This window comes from Chrysemys picta, chromosome 5 (assembly GCF_011386835.1).
Source record: "Chrysemys picta bellii isolate R12L10 chromosome 5, ASM1138683v2, whole genome shotgun sequence".
Taxonomy (NCBI): Eukaryota; Metazoa; Chordata; order Testudines; family Emydidae; genus Chrysemys; species Chrysemys picta.
In genome coordinates, this window is record NC_088795.1 from 119705190 (window position 1) to 119727737 (window position 22548).

The 22548-nt window shown below is 41.3% G+C and overlaps 1 protein-coding gene across 3 annotated transcripts in view; it reads left to right on the top strand.

Moving 5' to 3' along the window:
* SORCS2 (sortilin related VPS10 domain containing receptor 2) overlaps positions 1-22548 on the top strand; it is an 803333-nt gene that overhangs the window by 208901 nt on the left and 571884 nt on the right. The gene's annotated exons all lie outside the window — the stretch shown is intronic.

The window sequence follows — 22548 nt, forward strand, 5'->3', positions numbered from 1 at the left end:
AGGAGCAGCTCATTTCTTTCCCGCCCCATACCATAACTCCTAATTACATATTTATTCAGTAAAACAACATAACTAAACAAATTTCCTCATACTTTATTGCCTAGAGCCATTACAGACTATTGTTGGGTAATTAGGTAGTTAGAAAATTGTTAAAGCATGCATTGAATTTGGACGAAGCCTTTTCTTTCATACTGCTGGGAGGGAAAAACAAAAAGGAAATTCAGCTAAGGAATATAAAACCAACATGTAAGTAATACTTGGGGTTTTGGCTTAAGCTCGAAAATTCAAGGGAATTCAGAGTTCAGGCTGAAAATCCATGGTGACAATCTGTCCGTCGGAATACTATTGTGCCACCTTTCTCACAATGGTGTGATGTGAGGCTGGGGTGTCAGCCTTGATTTTCAGCTTCAGCTTTGAATGTCTATGCTTTTGTGGCTATAAATCAGGCCCTTACTGTTGCATAAACACTGAGGTTTTTTTGTAACTGAGTTTTGGTCTTAATAGTACACTTTACTGTTTCTGTGGGGATAGAGGAGAGCCTTAAAGGGAACCATCTTTACAGTAAGTACACAGCACTCTGTTGGAATGATGAAGTGTCAGCATAGGCTTGGTCCCTTTAACCAGAGGTAAACCTCTTTAAGAAGTAGAGAATGATTGTCCTGTGATCGAAGGAGAGGTTTGATCTGGAAGCGAGGAACTAGTAAGTTTTAATACTGCAGTGCTGCTGATCCCAAATTACCCCAAATCAAAAGTTTGACCCCTCAAAATAATGTTTTATTTAAAAACTGGTGGGTTCTTATTTCCTTTTTGGCTTTTGAGCCTTTAGGATATACTCATTAAATGTGTTCAAGCTTTGCTCTGAAGCCACAAGTGCTAGAAACTTACTTGACAAAAAAAAAAAAGCTGAGATTCTCATCCAATATCATGACACCAGCAGGTGGCCCTTCAAACCCCCCCCCCCCCCCCCCGAAAGTCACAATAACAATACAATCTCAAAGGCTGGGAACACTGACACTGACTCCTATGATAGGACAAGTCACTTAGGCCCAAATTTTTAAACATACCTCGGCTTTGCTGTGCTCAGCATTGCAAAGCCTAATTGATTTAGGAGGCTTAAATCTAAATTACCTCATTGCAGTTCCAAACTGACCAAAGAAAGGCGTGGAGACTCATTCGAGAGACTAACAGAACCTTTTGTTGTTGCCTAGGCCAGTGTCCTTTGTTCCTGTGAGGCTGGGCTGGGTTTGTCCCATACATGCCCTGATGAGGTATGAACTGCCTCTCTGTTCTTGGAGAGTTTTTGCCTGAGTTTGCTCTAAGCTATGAGGATACATTTTCAGCCTCATAACAGTATACATGAAATTATAACCTATAACCTTACTAGAACATTATTGTAACAATTACTATAACATCAGTATAACAACCATGCTCAGTGCATCATGAGCCCTCCGAAGACACCCAACATGACAAACTTTGCATTGGATACCACACAATCATTTTATAAAGATGAACATGGGGGTATAGGGTGTTCCCCTGAGGTACAGAGCGTCACAACCTACAAACCCTTCTGTCACCCATCTTGTCACAACATTGGCCATAAACATGGCAGCACCCGCCCTTTCTGACCCCAAGAAGGAGAAAGTATTTGCCACATTCTAGTGCCCCTTTAGGCTGATATGAATTAAAATTAATAGGCTCTGAAGGGAGTGGCTTCAAGGTGGAGAATAAATCAGGGGTAGGGAAGGATTTTTTGAGTCTCATGAGTCATGCATGGGATCCCTTTTAAAAAAAAAAGGGTAGAGAAGACAACTTACAAAAAATTTACTCTTTCAAGCTCTGTGTTCCCAGAATTAATTTTAAAAGCAGCTTGCATGGCAATACCATTGTTTTGAGAGTACTATGTCGCTGATATTCAAATAAATATTTGGAACAGGCATGAGGTTTAAGCTGAAATACATTTGAAGTACATTAAAGATCTTTTTAGAAAATGTTACTTGTATCATAACTGTGTTTACAGCAGCAATAGAGTATAATGAATTGCTGAATATTTCACTAAGTGAGCTATTATCTGTTGCCTGCCTTCCTCCAATTTTTATATAAAAACCAGGGATCATTCATATTCTGAACCCATCTGGGAATTTGCCATGCAGTTCAAAGTAATCTCAGGATGTTTGGAGTTTAAATTCATCATAAGTTCCAGCATGCTTTTTAACAAACAATGTTAATATATTTCATTGGAAGATAATGCTGGAGACTTCCAGAAACTTCAGGTTTTCAGCTGAAGTTAACAAAAAAAAACCCAAACAACTAACCATATCTTTACTGCTGCACCCTAAGTTCTCTGACATGTCTGTTTCTTTTTTTGTGGAGCGAGAGGGGACGATAATGCCTCATAGCTCCTGAGCGGCTTTACAGATATCATGAGAGACAGACTCAATCTGCGCTGTGCTGTCTGACCACGGACACTGTAATATATAAAATATATACAAGGCGCCCTTCTTTTGAGGACTTTTGTGGGAAGAAAATTCAGGTGCCAGAAAATGAAGGACAGTTCTGCCAAGCACAAACTTAAATAGTTTTGTCATCCTGCTCTTTTATTTGCAGCAGGAAATACTGTATTGTGGTTTCAGATAGTCTGATTCTGTAGGCTGGAAAGACGACTTGAACTTTTCAGATTCCCTGCTGTGAATAAGTATCCTACTAAAGCTTGCTTTTTTCCTAATTCTCTATTTAAATGCAGTTTCAGTGAAGTCTTACTTTGGAGCTGACAATCTTTCTGGGAAATTGTTGCTGGGTGGTGAACTTTTGGCTCTAAAATTTTGAATGAAGAGCTGATGCAGAGGCAAAAAACTAATTCCTTTCATCCCCTCCCCTGAGACTTACTCTCCATTTGAAACCAAATAAAAGCATGAAAGACATTCCTTTAAACATTGCTAATGACGGTTGTTTGCATTCTGCACTTTTTTCTCCTAGGAGCACAGTCTGTTTTCTGATTATCTGAATGGGAAATATTTATTAATTTATTTCTAATCTCAAATCTTTTTATTTAAACTCCCTTACTAAGCCTGAACCCAAGAATCAGCTAAATCATCACACTGCATATCTGATACATTCTTTGACATACTGCTCATGTATCACCTGTATACGTGAAAAAAGATTTAGCTTTAAATCCAGGTTTAATTGTATCTGTGACTTATGAAAGAAGTGTATTAGTGTTAATTATTAGTCATTGTAATAGCAATACATTAACTGGAAAAAAGACTAGATTGGGGACTAGTTAGGTCACTATTAGGTTGCTAGATCAAATCTAGCCCAATTATATAGTGATGGTAAGTTGCTTTACAAACTGATTAATGCCTTATGTGATGCAAATTTGGCATACTCAGTACACTTTCACAGGTGTCCACATTAATAAAGCCACCAACATAATTGGCTTTTGTTAGTAGTGTTGGCAGAGAACACGGGGCTAGATTTTTAAAGGTGTTTAGGTGCCTAAAGATTAGGGTTAGGATAAGGATTTAGTGTTAGGGTTAGGGCTAGGGTTAGGATTTAGATTTCGTGTTAGGTTCAGGGTTAGGATTTAATGTTAGGGTTAGAGTTAGTGTTAGGATTAGGTTTAGTATTTAGATTTAGGATTAGGGTTAGGATTTAGTGATAGGGTTAGGATTTACTGCTAGACTTAGAGTTAGGATTTAGATTTAGTGTAAGATGCAGATGCAGCACTATGTGGGATTTTCAAAAGCACCTGGCTTCATCTTTAGGTACCATGCCTTTAAAAAATCTGATCCATTAATGTTGAATTCCCCAAACTACACTTGGAGATGGCCCCTACATGTCAGGATTGTGGCGTGAAGGCACAGCAATGTAAGCTTCTCCACACATCATATGCCTATGTTTTTATTGTGTGAAGAGGCAAAGAATTTCTGTCTTCAGGGCTGACAGTTTTTTCAAAACCTAAATTCAAATGGGAAAAAATGCAAGTAAATGAGAGAGTACTCGGTCTCAAAGGCAAGTCCCTAAATCTGTGATCAGTTGCATATGTAAGTGTCCCTCGTTAATGACAATAAAATCTTTACTTGCAGTAATTATTCAGCCACTAGATGTCTCTATGTGCTCAAGGCAAGGGATGGCCCTTGCTTAATGAGGGACACAAAGCTGGAACTCAAGCTGTGTGGATGTCTCTATTTGTTTGACTGGAGTTGTTTTGTTCAACAAATGAATGATTCTATAAGTCATGATTAGGGCCCGGTGTAAATCACTATTTATTTATTTAGAAAATTCACCATAGTGCAAATGGAAAAGTATAGAATTTCATGGAGTTTGCATGGAATGAATTTTACAAGTAATGTTCGTCAATTTCAAAGAAAAAAATGTAAAAGATTTGCATTCCCTAAATAAGAACATAAGCAAAGATTAATTTGCAAAGTAAATACTGCAAATTTATGCTTAGTGATATAATGCAATTCCCCTCCCCCTTTTTTAAAATAGTAAAATTTTGAGAGTGTGAAGGTATCTGAATAAAAAATAGACAAGCATTTCAGGAATTTAAAAAAACCCGACAGTTTGACTTCATGCTAAGACATACAACTACTCAAAATGGAAATACAGAGATGAATTAAAATATAGAGTTGGAGTAGAACTCCCCCCCTCCCCCCCCCCCCAAAAAAAAAAAAAAAAAAAAACAATTGCAGCCCCAATCTTACAAAACTGTCATTTGGCTTCAGCGGCAGCAAGATTGGTTGTCATTTTCTTTGGGGTTGTATATCTTGCAGTGTAAAGATCATGTTGCATAAACTAAACCCATTAGTGATTAGGAATATTTATGGTGACCATAAAATGTGATGATACTAACAGATGAAGTTCTCACTGCACTATGGTGTATGGACTGAATACATAGTGATGAAAATGCAGCGTATGGCATTCAAATTGTATTCTGCTTGCTTCTCTATCTTAAATAGTATTGTAAAACAGAAGCACTTCATTTACTATTGATGGTGAGATTTTCCTTCTGTTATCTCAAAAAAATGGAAGAATAAAAGGATTGAGAACCAGGAGACTGAAGTCTCTTCTTGGATGGCTTGCTGTCCTCTTGGTCAATATGGCAAGAAATGAACTAATTTTTTCTTCCTCATCCACATATCCTGTTCTTCACTGCTGCCGACAACCTCCTTCTCCATATCATCAACTCTTACAGCCTTAGGGGTTTTCCTCTCCTGCCATGTGCCCTGCCTCCCATCCAGGCTACGACCAAAATCATAGCACTTCAATAATCTGGCTGTCCTGACTCTTTCTGTTTGCCCCACCAGCAAATTCCCTCTTACAGGTCCTAGTCATCCCCTGGTTTGACTACTTCCTCCATTTTCTTGAGACCCAGCTTGGTGCTTTCTAAACTGTCCAAAATGCTGCTGCTTTTTTACACATTGCTCAGACCTCTTTGAAGGCCTCCAATGGATCCTCATTGCACCTCTGCCAAGTTCAAAAACCCAGGCCTTCTTTTCAAGGTTCCATATAACTTGCATCTAGCCTGTGTTTCTTTTCCCCCCCCGCCTTTCAAATTCTCCAAGTCCCGCTATTCCACCAATGATGCCAGCCTTAACATCCCTTTAATTTTCTTTTCCAATTCTTTGTCTCTCTACCTTCTTTCATTTCACTCTTATACAGAGAATAGTCTTGGGTTATCACATTAGACTTGGACTTGGCAGAACTGGGTTCAATTTATATATCTTCTTGTGTTACTTTAAAACTCTCTGTCTCAGTTTCTAACCTTCTGTCTGTCTGTCTGTGATCTTTTCCCCCACACCCCCTAAACATATTGTACTGTGTAGGGTGCCTAGCATGCTGGGCCCCCTCAGTTTACTGTAATACTTCCCCATTCCCCTCATTTGTTTATCACCTGTCAGATGCAAAAATCTAAATAGTAAGCTCTTCAGGTCATGGATCTGTGTCTCTGACTTGTTCTCTACAGCACCTACCACACTGTGTCACTGTAAAAATACCACTCATGTGTGTCCATTAGTGATGGTAATATTTCTGGGTTATTTTTAATTTTAATTTCTAGGCTGCAGAATTTCTCAGCCTTCCACCTTGCATTTCTTTTTTGTGACACTATAACCTGCTTGTGGCTGGGAATTAAAAAAAAGTTTAAGAAGCTTATCAAATGCTTTTGGGTTGAACTTTGAGGGGTTTTTTTTTATTTTTAATATTACCAATTGTTTAATTTCCAAAGACTTCCCAACACATTTTGGCCAAAAATGTGTTTTTAAAAAGATAAACACCACTGTTCATGTGGATGTACTATAATTCTGTACTATGATGCCAGAAATGCATGTTTGTTTCAAATTCCAGTATAAATAAGCCAAGTTGATAATGAAGGATATTGATTTTTTCCCTAAGAAAATATGGTAAGCAAGAGAGTAGAAAATATGTTCAGCATCCTCTTGGGCTTTCCTCTTTTGTGAAAACAAACTTTACAATGTGAATAACCATCTCATGGCTGAAATACTTTCAGTAAACTCTGCCTGTCTTTCAGCTTCCTTCTCAGGCTTTCATCTCCAGAGTGTCTCTCTTTATTCTTTCTTTCTCCTTTGGTCTTCCTTAATAGCTGCAAGTCCCAGAATGCAGAAGTCTCTTATATGAATGCATCACCCAAAGTCTTGATGAATATAGCAGAAGAGTCTACCCCTTTAAAAATCTCTCTCCCCATTGTTAAGGGCTTGTCTCTGTTTTGTCTTGAGGCTCAGGTACAGGGGAAATCATCAGCTCATATCTGTTGACTATAAACCTTGCCTTTCGTGTGAACTATCTTTAAAATTTTCAGTGTATCTTTGGCAACTGAAAGCACTGCAGTTGCATTTTCCTTATTTATCCTCCCGCACCTTATTCATTCTTTTAGTGTCCAGTTGTAATATTCTACATAAACTGGAATCTTTAACTCATCAGCACTACTTTTCTATTAATAGAAATCTGCATTGCCGTTTGGTTTTGGAAGCTTGTCATTTGGGCTTCCACCTCCATTCTCTGTCGACAGCACTCTGACCCAGATTTTTAAAGGTATTTAGCCATTACTGTGCTCAGTGTCAAAAACCCAATTGATTTAGGAGCCTAACTGTCATTTCCAAAGGATTTAGGCTCCTGACATGCCTAAACTCCCTTTGGAAATGAGATTAAGGCTCCTACATCAATTAGGCATTGGGACACTGGACACAGCAATGCCTAAATACCTTTCCAAATATGGGCCTCTATCTGGAGGTTTCTGTTTGTTGCCTCTAAATTCAGATACCTCGTTATTTGTATGAATGGTCCAGGCCCTTAAGAAGTCTGACAAAGACTGCTCTCACCTCTCATAGGGTGCATCCATACAACAGCTGGGAGCTGTGATTCCTAGCAGTGGTAGACCCACAGGTGCTAGCTCTGGTCAAGCTAGTGCCCTACAATTAGCAGTGTGGCCACAGCGGCTGGCATGGCAGCTCAAGCTAGCTGCCAGAATACAATTCCACTCAGCCCGCTGAGTACGTATTCTGGTGAATAGCCCAAGGGCTGCCTGTGCGGCTGCAGCCAAGCTGCTATTTTTAGCTAGCCCTTGTCAGTCTACCTGATCTGGGAAGCACCCTCCCAGCTACTGTGTAGATGTACCCATAGTTGGGTGAGGAAGCCCATGGGGATACTTGACCTGTCATTGTTTGTTTGCTGTATATAGAGACACATTATTACTGTTTGTTTGAGGATCAGCAGCATGCTCAGTTGTTTATGAAACATGAAGGAGACATGGGCCTTGCCCTGCGGGCCAATCCATGACCCTAATCCTGCAATGTGATTCATACAAGTGTTTGCTTTTGCCCCATGGAACTCAAAGACTTCACTGGGAATCCTGGTTGGCGTATGGATTCACTCACTCAGTCAGACGGAAGGACGGTGGGTTCCTGGGGAAAAAATGGCAAGATTAGGGAGTTGTTTTCTCTCTCTGGTGCCCATACAGTGGTCTGTGTGAAATAAATTGCCTAGTCTAGTTCCTACTAGATAGATTTCCGTGTCTCAAAAAAAAAAATCAATTGTTCTTCTTTTTGACACTTATGGTTGAATGGTCAGATTTAAACTGCCTCCTCCCTCCTAAAAGTAATGTCCCTAGCTCAAGGCTCAGGCATACTGTCATCAAAATTGTGTAGCCTCATCGAACATATTGTATCTGTATTCAGTATTGACAAACTATCAGCCCTAATGATTCACACACATTTATTATTTGTATTACTGCTGCACCTCGGGGCTCCGGCATTCCATCATGATAGGCACCGTACACAGAACCAACAGAGGGTCCTTGCTTCCTCGAGGCAACAATTCAGTGGCAGCAGTCCTGCCTAGTGACAATAGCTCTGACCAATGGCAGTTGCCCGGGCAGGAGCAGGGGAACCCAAGCCCTACACCACCGGGTTCCGATCCAGGGCCCTATGAGGCCCACTCGACTGCTCATCCATCTTCATGGTGTGTTCAGATTTCCCACAGCTTCCTTGGGTCACTTCCTACCCCAGTCTGCCTCCCCTCTGGCCACTGCATGGCTCCATGGGACATCACTTTGAGTGTCTGGCCTGTGTCTCCATCGTTGGTTGCTGGAGTGCCCTCCCCTCATGAGCTCGATGTTGGCTCCACTCGGGTCCTTCTCGGGGGATCCCAGGGCGCATCCTGTTCCCTGGCTTGCTAGCTCCTGACTGAGCTGCCTGGCTAGCATTTAAACCCCGTCTCCACTCCAGGGGTGCTGGAACAATTTTTATAGTGGGGGTGCTGAGAGCCATTGAACCAAACTGTAAACCCTGTGTAGAATGGAAACAACTGCAGCCCTAGTTCCAGCACCTACGCTCCTCTCTAAGCATGCTTGGCAAGGCATGAGGGTGGGACCTCTTTAATCCATAACAGTTCCTTAACCCTGTGATGCGGGGGAGGGGGGGGTTATTACAGGGGGTTCCTGCCTAGTAAGGGGTTCATACACCCCGTCACACAACCCGAAATACTTCAAGTGCAGAATATAGAAAACATAAGAATTCCACAAGAGTAAACACAGGGCTTCATATTCCACAGCAGAATAACTGCCCTGGCAGGTTTTTTCTTGTAGCTCTTCCTCATTTTAGATTCACCTGTCCCCATCAGTTTGAAATCTAGTAATTTTTTTCCCTTCAAAATGACACCTGCTTCTGAATCCCCAACCATTTTTTGTGGGTTCATAATGGTTTTAAAACAGCTTTTCTTACCCTGACTATTCGGTGAGTCTTTCACCCTGCAGCAGGAGAAATTTGACTGACTACACAGGAGAAATGGTGCAACTGACTAGACAACAGATTCTATAAAATCCAGAAGTAAGCAAAAATGGGGGAAGAAACTGAGGAAAGTACTTAATTTATTCCTCTGTCATCGCTTTCCGTTACAAATACCATCAAAGATTGTTATAACAATAATAGCTAAAGGATGTTTCAGTAGGAAGCATGATCATTAAGGACCAAATAGCGATAGGGTCTATTTTCTTGCCTCTCTGGCCAATTGTTTGGAAGAGGAATTTTTCAGCCCATTGCTTAGGTTGATACCTATGAGATGCTCATGCTGAATCCAATTTTATGTTACATGCTTCCGTTCCCTTTCATCTGTTTATTCCTACAAATCGTTCTTTTGGAGAAGATGTATTGGCACCTTGAAGTTTGTTTACATGTTTTCAGTGATGATATTGGGCATGCAGATTTGCCAAAGTAAGGTGTTGTCTGAATAAAAATAGTCTTTTTGTATTCGGACTGCAGAATCTTCCATCTGGGGTTTTAGTAATTAGACTTCTTGTTAATTAGATGTAATAAAGCTCTGCATAATGTTAACAATTTATTCAGAATTGTGACATGAGTATTTGGATACTTTAATTTTTATAATTTAACTGTAAATAATATGATATTGCTAATATATTCGGGATGTCCATGGTTTCCCCCTTTGCAGGTTTTAAAAATTCCTTTTCAGTCATTCATGACACTTCTGTGGTTGCTATAGTGATGTCAATTTCCTGTTTCAAATTATTACACTTCAGAGAGATAGAAGGCTTTTTTAATCTCAATTTTTTTTAATTTCAATCTCAGATTTTACAGATGCTCTTGATTCAGAAATACATATAACTTCACTCTGTTTTTTCTGTTATAGAGAACAGAATAAATATAAGGCTTTGTGCTTTTTTTTTTATTCCTGGGGCCAGTGAGAATTCCTTCTGTTTTATTGTTAACGTTACTGCATATGTTCCATGTTATCCAGAGTAGACTTTATAAATCTTATGTTCTGTTTTTATATGTGTGATTTAATTATGGAATCGCAGACCAGTCACCTAGTTGACCAAATCAGCAACAACTGCATCTTAACTTAATGAAACTTATACCTGTATGAAAAACAACTTGCTAAGTGGCGTGAGTACTGGTTGGTATGATGATGTTGACAGCTAGTCTTAGAAATTGCGTTGTGCCTAGCCTCTAAAAGAGGTGGGATCAGAATAGCATAGCTTGTGTGGCTGTGCTACAATAAAAAGATGGAGTGATGGTTACTCCAGACAGGATCACCAGCTTATCAGTCTCCCAGCCTCTCTGTATGTAGGGCAAAGGACACATAGTGTTTCTATTTTCTGGGAGTCTCTTACAGCTTGGGGATCAAACTCCTCAACTGATACTTCAGGTTCTGTTGTTGTACCCATGTTGTCACATCTCATGGTCGTGCTTATCAGCTGATTTATAATGGGTCTGGCAAGTATGTCTTTTGGTGGAGTATTTCTGTCGATGCATCCATCCTGGTAGACTAAAGCTATGCTCTCCTCCTAGTAGTTGCCCTGTTCATTGTCATGATTGCCTTGATCTTCTGACAACACACAACTTGGGCATGCTTTGTGATGCCTTTAGCTCAATGCAGCTTTGTTCAGGCATATCTATCAGAAAACACCTTCCTGTTCTGGAACAATTAATTCAAATGCTCAGCACTTGCTTTGGTAAAGCCTCGAACCACATCCCTACACCAGTATGGAGTTAAATACATTTGCAGAGTTTAAACAATAGCAAAGGGAAATTTTAAGAATAGGCAAGGGAGAAAAGAAGGGATTTGAGGAGGAGGAAAGAGAATTGCAGAGAGATAAAGGAAAGCAATTCCATATGGCAGGGCGGCTAAGGGGGAAGACACATGTGGCAAGATTGTATGAAGAGATGAAGAAGTAGCCAGTGATGGAAAAGCAGAGGGAGCAGCAAGGGCAAAAGACAGAAACTATGTCCATGAAATAAGCTGGAGAAGTGCATGAGGAGATTTAAAACCAGGGAGGGCAGGTTTGAACGGGTGTTGGGATGAATGCACAATCAGTGGAATTGTTTACTGAACTAGGCAATGTGGCAGCACTTCTTTGTAAAAGGGAGAAGGCAGGCAACAGCACGCCAAATGTTCTGGAGATCAGTTTCTAATTAATGTAATTCTCCTCTATTCATCCTTGGTTGGTGTGGAGGTTGTACCCCATTTTATGTCCAAATTACGCTCTGTCCAGTCTTGCTGTATTCTCTATTGACTGGTGTTTCCTTGAGTAGCTATGTAAGGTATAGCCAGATGGGTTTTGTTCTGTTGTTCAATGAAGTTTCCTATATCAGTTTATCATAATCTTCATTTTCACTTCCGCTTGCTGGCTTCTGTGACTCGTTTTTCTATCCAAGCCCTTTGTTCATTTGTGTTTTTCTCAGAGAAAATACTGCCTGAAATAGAAATGGTTAAGTCTCTCTTATAATAAGAGCTGGACTTTCTGCTCACTTTCTCCAAATTTACACTGGTGTAACTCAGTTAAAATTGATAGGATTACATTGGTGTAAAATGATGGTGGTGGTTGGGGGGAAGAGCACTGGGTTTTTAGTGCCCTTTTAATTCCATTCTATTCTATGAAAGTGCTTCTATTAATACGCCCATCAATAAAAGTTGTGGTGGCGGGGATGAGTGTGCATGAAGAGCTGTAACTGTACTATTGTGGTATATCATTGGCTGAATACTTAGATTGCTGGAAATGTACTCCATGGTGTTTCTTATTTAATTTTACTACTGTACTGAGCATCTTGCTTTAGATCGGGGTAGGCAACCTATGGCATGCGTGCCGAAGGTGGCACATGAGCTGATTTTCAGTGGCACTCACACTGCCCAGGTCCTGGCCACTGGTCCGGGGGGCTCTGCATTTTAATTGAATGTTAAATGAAGCTTCTTAAACATTTTAAAAGCCTTATTTACTTTACATACAACAATAGTTTAGTTATATATTATAGACTTATAGAAAGAGACCTTCTAAAAACGTTAAAATGTATTACTGGCACGCGAAACCTTAAATTAGAGTGAATAAATGAAGACTCGGCACACCACTTCTGAAAGAAGAACAGGAGTACTTGTGGCACCTTAGAGACTAACAAATTTATTTGAGCATAAGCTTTCGTGGGCTACAGCGAGCCACAAGTACTCCTATTCTTTTTGCAGATACAGACTAACACGGCTGCTACTCTGAACATTTCTGAAAGATTGCCGACCCCTGCTTTAGATTATTATTTTTAGCTGCCTTTGTGTAGGTATAAAACGAATGCCACTGCCACTGTGCTATGGTTTTAATAGCAGAAAAGAGAGAGATTTTTATCTGACTTGATTCTTTGAATCTTTTTCATACAGAAGTGACCAGAACATTCAGCTCTTAATATACACCATGCGGGCAAGGGCTTGTTCCTATTTAGCTTCTTTAGGACAACTGCGTTTCTTTTTCATGTTAGTATTTTTTTTTTTAACATTGGAAATTCATGTCTTGCCTATCTTGGAAGACTCTGTGGAAACACTTCCCCGTCTCCCCCCTTCCTGACACTCATGTAACTCCAGTGCCTAATGAATACCTAGTTGAAAGGATTTTTTAAAATGAATATTTCAATACCATTTTCCCTCCAGCTAAGGTAAGATTTACTTACAATAAACATCTCTGAGAACCCCAAGGAGTAATCCAGCTAATTACTGACCAAAAAAGACCAATTCTGACATTCCTGATTGTTTCTAAACTTAAAAAGGCAGAAAAAACCTGGAAGGGTGGGGATTAAAAAACAGGAGGTGCCAATTCAACTAAAAAACCCTCCTTTTCAGGTGACTATTAGTATAGCATTTTCAGTCAATATTTGAGTTTAAAACTGTTTGTGGCTTTCTGGGGGCAACTGGAACTTGAAAGCCTCTCTCTTGCTTTGCTGAAGCCCCTGTAGCAACAAGCAGACTGCTCAGGCATCTTCCTTGGTGAAGAAGACATGAGTGACTGGAGACAGAGGGCTGACAAGTCTGTAATGTCCTAACTTAAAGTCATCTATGACAGCATTTCTGTCCTTTTCTTGCATTCCCTCCTGTTGACCTCTACTCTTCCAAATGCTGTTGTGTGCTTTCTAAGGCAAGGATTTTCCTTGCCTCTATATTGGGCATTTGCTCTCCATTCCTCTGAAGTCGCTGATGGGGATAGATCAAGCTTGCCCTATTTGTTAATAGGTAATTATGTACATCAGATCCCTTAAACTTTTTTATTTCTTTTACTGAAGGTTGGACAAGTCCAGTTATGATCCAGTTTTTGTCCTTCGAGGGAGAATATTTACCTAGCTTTCAAGAACCAGGCCCTGTGCTGCAGTGTCATCTTTGTGCAGCTCTTGGTCACGTCCCCTGTCTGATTTTTGACGATGATTATCCCTCACTTGCAAACCCTTATTGGGACAAGTATTCCAAAGTCAGTGGGTTAACTTGTGTTAACTTGTGTGATTTGCAGGAAGGCCCTGTGGTATTCATGTGCAGCCAATCTTTGTCGTGGGTGAGGACCTCATTGGGTTTAGGAGACAAAGATATTTTTACACTGCCTCTGTGCCTTCTTTATTCTGGGGCCTCAGCGCTGCCCTAAATTGTCCCTAGTTGTCTGTGGCCTCAAAAGGCCATTGTGAAAGTTGGGAATAGCTGGAGCGTAACCTCTCTTCCATTCCATCCCCTTTCCTCAGCCATACCAGCTAGACTGCAGTCTGCGGAGAGTAAGGATGGTGTAGAATTGTTAACTTAAACTCTGTTCCATGCAGGGATTCCCCCTGCAACACTTGATGGCTGGTGTTAATAGGTTCACAAACCCGGGCGCTGGTGTAGCTGGTATAAAGGGATCCTAGTGCAGTGTTGACTGTCAGGCAATAGATCTCCCGCTCTCCCTCTTGTCTTCCCTCCCTTCCCTGAGTCCTATCACCTTTTGCTTTGCTAAGGTTCTTAGGCCCATCCTGAGCACATTACTCAGGTGAAATTCCCACTGACTTTTCTGAGGATTTTGCTTTTCAGGTCCGTAGTTGTCTTTTACTAGGAGTATTCATTGCTACTTTTGTTTTAAAAACAAATGGTTTTAAAATTCATTTAAAAGTTTGTTCCCTCTATTCTGCTGGTCAAAACATCATCTCTTAATTAAACAGCAAAAAGATAAAAAAGTAAATTAAATGTTTATAGCTCTTTTAGTCTCCCCAATCTCACATGGCTAAGGAACACTTAAAAAAATTATTCTTTATTTGTGTTGCTGCAGTGCCTTTGAGCCCCAGCCCTGCACCAGGACCCCAATTGTGCTAGACTATGTATAAACACAGAACAAAAAGATGGTCCCTGCTCCAAACAGATTACAACCTGTATAAGTATAAGACAAGAGACAGCTGGTGGATGCAGACTGACAATGAGGCAATATGGGTCAAATCCATTATCAGTTTTGTCCTGTTACTGTCCCTTTCCCCAAAGTTCAACTTGGTATACATAATTAGCTATCTCTTTCCCATTTCTGGTCGAAGGAAGGGGCAAAAGTCCCACAGCGCAACTTGTACAGTATCTTTTTTTATTCTGATTATTATTTTTGGTTAATTACATGGACTTGTTGGCAGGATACAGCCTGCTCCTCAGGACATCAGTTGCCATGACTATCATCAATGGATTATAAAAGCATTTCATGCACTTCAGCTGAGACCTTGTACTAAGCAGAAAAAGGGAGACTGAAAATGACACACAGACTAATGTAATGTTTGTCTGTCTCAGCATAATGCTCATAGGTGAAAATTCCATCTCTCCCTTATTTGGTTATTACTAAAAATTGCAGTACTCAGGACATATAACATTGCACACTGACCACAGATTCCACCTAACTGAAAAGGGGACATTCTATCACAGTTATTCTTTACCAAGGCCAAGTGGTCCTTTAGTGATAAGGCTCATTTATGCCTGTACGGCACTGTCCATGGCAGTGGGCAGCTGCAGAGCTGCCCCAACCTGGAGTCATTGTGTCACTGGTAGGGGCATTGCTCCAGGCACATAGCCATTGTGTTGCCATACTTGCACTGAGTGGATTGGGAGGCCCACTCTGCTGCTGATGGCCATAGCTGAACATAGCTATGGCCCCACCCCTTCTGCAAGGGCACTAGCAGAAGCCCTAGACCAAGGGCAGGTCTATGCTACACATTTACATCGGCGCAGCTTCACCAATGCAGCTGTAGCGCGTTTGATGAAGAGAGCTCTCCCGTTGGCTTAATAACTCCACCTTGGCCAACATAGTACTGTCTACAAGGGAGGTTAAGGTTGGTGTAACTATGTCACTCTGGGGTGTGGGTTTTTCACACCCCTGAGCAGCGTAGTTACACTGAAGTAAGTATGTAGTGTAGACCCAGCCCTAGGAAAATCTACTTGCAGGATGGGGGACGCTATCTTGGGAAGCAGTGACTCAATAAGATTTAGGGGTCATGGTGGATAATCAGCTGAACATGAGCTCCCAGTATGACTGTGTGGCCAAAAGGGCTAATGTGATCCTGGGATGCATAAATAGGAGAATCTCGAATAGAAGTAGAGAGAGAATATTTTACCTCTGTTTTGGCACTGGTGTGATCGCTTCTGGAATATGTGTCCAGTTCTGGAGTCAACAGTTCAAGAGGGATGTTGATAAATTGGAGTATGTTCAGAGAAGAGCCATGAAAATGAGTAAAAGATTAGAAAATGTGCCTTATCAGAGACTCAAGGAGCTGAATTTGTGTAGCGTAAAAAAGAGAAGGTTAAGGGGTGACTTGATTACAGTCTGTAAGTACCTACATTGGGAACATATATTTGATGATGGGCTCTCAAATCTAGCAAAGATCTAACATGATCAAATAGCTGAAAGTTGAAGCTAGACAAGTTCAGACTGGAAATAAGGTGTACATTTTTAACAGTAAGAGTAACTGACCACAAGAACAATTTACCACAGGTCACGGTGGATTCTCCATCACTGGCAATGTTTAAATCAAGATATGATGTTTTTCTAAAAGATCTGCTCTAGGAATTATTTTCGGGAAGTTGTATGACCTGTATTATATTGCAGGTCAGACTAGAGGCCTTGGAATCTATGAATGTGCACTCAATATTCAGGGATTGCAGCTGTGCCCAACCTTTGCATAGGGTCACATGGGAAAGGGAATCATATCTGTGGTTTCCAAACCCTCTTGTACTCCCACACAGGGCTGGGCACAATTGAGCCCAAAGAATGTGGTAAGATGACAAAGGAAAGGTTTATTATACATTGCTGCTTATCAACTAGTAGGTATTGTTGACTCATAAGCTATGTAGGTAGAGCCAGAAATACTGTTTAAAATTCATGTGGTCCTCCAAATTGGAAACGATATTGCCCATAAATATAATGAGAAACCTGGGCTTTACTGTAAATGCCTTTCCAGTGATGCAGTTGATATGACACATTGTTACCCATAATATCCAAGTACCATAAGAACCCTGCATTGTGTCTTCCTTACTTGCTGCTCTGGTTTGCAATCTCATTACAGTGAGGTGGGTTCTACTGTTACTTTGACAAGCTGTGATGCAGAAATCCTAGGACACTAAGCATGGATTTTTTGTTATGATCTATCCTATTAATAGGTCGTATTAACACCCATTCTTCTCCTTCTCAGCAAACTCTTCATACTGGCCCAAGCCTTTTGGCTTCCTAACCTGATTTGCAGCAGGATAGCATAAGTGGCAGCCTTATAACTTCAGACAAGCTTAAGTTTCTGCCAGGACAGTTCTCTCTGCCTTAGTTTCCAGGCAGAACTGGAAGATTTTGTTAAAATCTGTCACTTCTTCTACAACAATAATGAAAGTATAATTATTCTGTTTAGCAGCTTGCATTGACAGGTCACCAAACTGACTATTGCAAAGTAAGGACACTGCCAAGTTGAAAGATAGTACAAGGCCTATTGTTTTGAGAGCAAGTGGTAGGAACTTGAAAATGAAATAGTACTGCTTATCAGTAACCATTGTGTCTGGTATTAGAGTTCCAAAGTACTAGACCTGCAGTAAAATCCAAGAGTCCAAAGGGACTCTAAATGGTGTGTGACAGACCCAGACCAGTGGGGTACAGGAGTCTGGTAGAGGGCAAATATACTGGTTACTGGATGAGTAGTTTTCTGTTCCCTGAGTGACCAGAGCAGGGGCTGCACTAGAGTAATCAGGAACCTGCTAGAACCAGTTAAGGCAGGCAGGCTAATTAGGACACCTGGAGCCAATTAAGAAGAAGCTGCTGGAATCAATTAAGGCAGGCTAATCAGGGCACCTGGGTTTTAAAAGGCGCTCACTTCAGTTTGTGGTGTGAGTGTGAGAAGCTGGGAGCAAGAGGCGCAAGGAGCTGAGAGTGAGAGGGTGTGCTGCTGGAGGACTGAGGAGCACAAGTGTTATCAGACACCAGGAGGAAGGTCCTGTGGTGAGCATAAGGAAGGTGTTTGGAGGAGGCCATGGGGAAGTAGCCCAGGGAGTTGTAGCTGTCATGCAGCTGTTACAGGAGGCACTATAGACAGCTGCAGTCCACAGGGCCCTGGGCGGGAACCCGGAGTAGAGGGCGGGCCTGGGTTCCCCCCAAACCTCCCAATTGACCTGGACTGTGGGTTCTTCCAGACGGGAAGGTCTCTGGGCTTTTTCCCAACCCACATGGTGAATTTCTGAGGCAAGAAAATCCGCCAATAAGCGCAGGACCCACCAAGATAGAGGAGGAACTTTGTCACAGTGCAATGATGGAGAAACAGGAGTAGATGTCATGAGTGATGCTAGTGCAGCAATAGTCTGGAAAGCAGAGCCTTGCTGACCTATGAGCCATCTTTGAGTTCTGTGATGACCTCCATTAGTGGCACACTGGTACTTTATGGAAGAGGAGCCTGGTCAGGGAGTAATACAGTTATATGTTTCCTAGTGAGTCAACAGCTATGATGATTGTAACTAAACCAGCTCCCATGGCAGGATCCCAATCTCTGAAGTAAACCTCAGCCAGACACTTTCACCACTGCGATGTCTCTCACCAAGTGATGCAAATCAATATCCTCCACCTGCTTGTTTCCAATTTACATATCATGCAGATGCAGCACCAGTTTTCCTTCTAATTTAGCTGTAAACATTGGAACAGATTCTAATTTCCGACCTGTCTGTCTTGTGCTGGTCAGGCACCTGATGCCCAGCTATATGCAAAATACCTATTGAATGCATGAGAGCATCTATCTTCTTATCTGAAAACGCTCATAGATTTATACCACTCTTACTAAGGGCTGGTCTACACTAAGGGGGAGATCGATCTATAAGTTATGCAATTTCAGCTACATGAATAATGTAGCTGAAGTTGGCGTACTTAGATCTACTTACTCCAGTGTCTTCAGTGCAGTGTGTTGACGGGAGACGCTCTCCCGTTGATTCCCCTTGTGCTTCTCATTGAGGTGGAGTACCAGAGTCGATGCTAAAGCGATCGGCGGTCGATTTATCACATCTCTACTAGACATGATAAATCGACCCCTGCTGGATCAGTCACTGCCTGTCGATCCGGCCGGTAGTGTAGACATGCCCCTTTTTGTATTTTCAATCTGTGGATGTAAATAATTGCAGGTGAAAATCGGGTCATGTTCATGTGTAAGCACCTGATTGCACCTATAAATCAAATACTTAGAGGAATAAATAACCAGAATTGCAGCCACAATCATTTATGCAAAAATTGAGGATGCAAAATTGAGAACAGATTCAAGTTGGGTTTAAAATCAGACCCTGAATACCAACCAACTTATAGTAAAAATATCCGGCTTCCTGAAAATCTCCTATTGCTCAATGCAGAGAAGACTCTGGTTGTAGTGGTATTGTTCAGACAATGCACTAGGCCTTCTGCCAAGGGATGAGTGCTGCAGATCGAGACTAATGAAAGAAATATTAATGCAGTATAGCATGTCAATTATCTTGGAAAGGTCTCCAGCAGCCATTTATCACTTAAACTTCACATCTTAAAGCCAGCTACCAAATTGTGTTACATGTTTGAATAGTTCTGCCAAATTTGATCCATAATTAACTTTCATTTGTTGATAATTTGGACATGAATTTTTATTCAAGTTATGCATCTTTGTCAATTTGATGAAAATGGCTCGAATTTTAATGTTGTCTTAGATGAGTGATGTTGTTCTCCCATTTAGAATGAGCCATATCCTCAAATACCCGAGAGGAAAATGTACCCAGAGAAGTCAGGGTTTTTTTTATTGTTCACTTCAGGTCCATGTGAGCTTTTGTGACCTCAATTGTGACCACTCTCTACAGGTGAGTGATGCACAGGTGAGGTGAGCTGTTTGACTTTATAGTATATCTCTATTATCTCATCAGCATGATAGATTTTTAGAAGGGTTCATCATTAGGGTAACCAGATTTCCAAAGCAAATTGGGCCAAGTATGAAGGTAGCGAGGGCTATGATTTTGTTGAAGTGTGCACAAATGGATTATTTTGGGTATCTTGGTGGTATGGGAGGGGAGCTTGTGACAGACACAAGAGGAGCACGGAATCATTGGGAGATCTTATGATAGGAAAGGGAAGGGTGATAACATGTTAAGCTTGCTGGGGCTTGGAACGAACTAACATAGGAACAAAGGACCCCCACAAACCTCACCACCTTCTGCTCCAAGTGCAAGGCACGCTTCTGTGACCTTTCCTTCTCTAACATAAATACACAGCAGCATTTATATTTAAAACTAACAAAAAAGGCCCCCCAAACCTTACAAAACAAACCACTCCCTATGCACACATAATTCTCCCTTGGAGGAAGGGATGAGAGAGGATGAACCATACATGACAGATGTTAGTCACATAGTTTAATTCACTACTGGAAAGTGCTTAGATACTGTGGTGATGAGTGCCATGTAGAAACCTGCATAGAATAAACAGACTACAAGTTGGTCCTTGAGGCACATATGCGCTTAGCCAGCCAATCGACAGTTTCACAAGCTCAGCTGGCTCCTTCACCTGTGTAGTCAATAGGGGTTTCAAAAAAGGACCAAATACTTGTATGTTGGTAACAATATGTAATGCTCTGAAGACGGGGGAAGACCTGGTATCCAAGGAGACATGGTTGCCCTATTCATCACAGATAATTTTCATCTCAGATTGTCTTTTCATAATAAACCACATTCAAAATATAGCTGATTAATAATTTCACCTATGTTTACACAGCAGATGCAAATGAATTCATGTTTACACAGCAAATGCAAATGAATTCTGCTTGAAAATCCCCAGATAGTTTCCTCTACCTTGTCCTGCATTTGATTTAATTTACCATGGATTAAATCCCATCACCACCACCACCACACATACCACTGCAGATGGTACACACACGGCCCAGGCATTCCTAAACCCACTTTAGGACTAGGTCACTGGGCTTTGAGTCAAGAGGTTTGGGGTTTATTTCCTGTACTGCCACTACTTTATTTTGTGGCTGCAGCAGAGTCATTTGACCCTTGTGCCTCATTTTCCCCACCTTTACAATGGGCAATAGTTAAGAATCAATATTTTTAAATAAATTCATTGAGTTCAGTGAGACTGTGCCACTGCTTAACGTTGTTATTACTTATGTGTATTGTGGTAGTGCCTGAAGTCCTGGTCCATGAGTGGGGCTTCTGAGATGCTAGGGGCTGTACAGTCTGTACTAACAAAGTTAGACACATACTTAAGTACATTGCTGAATCAGGACTTCTGTTACTCGGTGATGATGTTTTAATGCATAAATACCAGTTTGCCTACAGTACCTGGTGTAAACATCCATCGACATTTCTGCATCTGCTCCCAGTTTTACGTTACTTCAAAATGCCAGTGGTTCATTAGTATGGTGCTAAGACAAGCACTACAAGTAATATCTCAATTTGCTTTGTTTGCAACAAGTTGAGTAATTCCCTGACAATGGAGATGTGGAGGATTCTGCTTGTCTGAACAGTACTATAAATAATTCTGCTGTGTACATCCTTTTAAATGTATAACTGAAAGAAACTGTCAAACATGATTTTCATTCCTTAATGTTGTGCCTTCATCAAAACAAATGTACAGTATTGCTCACTATGTGTTATGTTTTATTTCTTTGGGATTATGTATATCTCTGTGGATCTGTTGATATCCTCCAGTTTTTAATTACTTGCTTTTATTTTAGTATCTCCTCTGTTTAATGATGGTTAGAAATGCCTTTTTAGAAACTGAAACACAAAATATAATTGTCAACAGAGGACAAATATACAGATGCTTCATTCACTTTTACATAGGGACATAGGACTGGAAGTGACTTCCTCCTGGGTCATCAAGTCCAGTCCCCTACTATCACAGGCAAGCCCATTATATTGTTATTATAAACTTATAAAGCTCCATCTTAAAACTAGTTGAATTGTTTGCTCACACTATTCGTATTGGAAGACTGTTTCATAATTTTACTCCTCTGATGGTTAGAAACTGTGATGGGGTAGTCTGCCATAGAGAACAGTAGTGTCTAGTGGTCAGCCAATCACGCCACCTGGCATGGCTCTTTAGGGTTCATAAGGGATCAATAGATATACATAGATTACTAAGGGTCCTGGGAATGAATGTTGTTTGGGGAAGGAATTCTGACACTGTAACTTTAAGGACCTGAAAGTGTGCAGAGAGGGCAGGGCAAGGTGCCCTTCTGACCAATCACTGGAAAGGAAGTGAGTGAAGGGGACCAGCATAAAAGCTGCCTCCTCCCTCACAGCAAACAGACACAGACAGGGAAGGCAGCCTCCTGAGATGTCCAGCATGGCAGGCTAAGTGGAGAGGGTGCTCAACTGAACAGAGCTGGCAATAGCCTAGTAGCTGACATTCCAAGGCAAGAGGCCTGAGACACAAACCCCAGCTCCAGGAAGAGGCTGAGGGAAAACCCTTGCTTGAAGGCGAAGGAGGACAGATTACCTTGAGGCAAGAAGCCTGAGATACAACTCTGAGCTCCTGAGGGAAGGCTGAGGGGGAACTCCTGTCTGGAGGAGGGAGTTAGCGAATGCTCTAAAAGTGAGAGACGGAGAAACTGTTCTCAGTACAAGCCATGCTGCTGGAGCGATGGGCTGGGAGTGGTCTTTGACAAGGCCCCTCCTGAGCTGGTTAAGGGGAACTCTGGGGAACCACAGATCCAGGAAGTGACAGTAGAGTCAGGAGACAAGCTGAAGACATTGACAAGCAGGGTGAAGTTAGGAACAGCTCAGGGAAGTGGCAAAGGATTTAAGAAG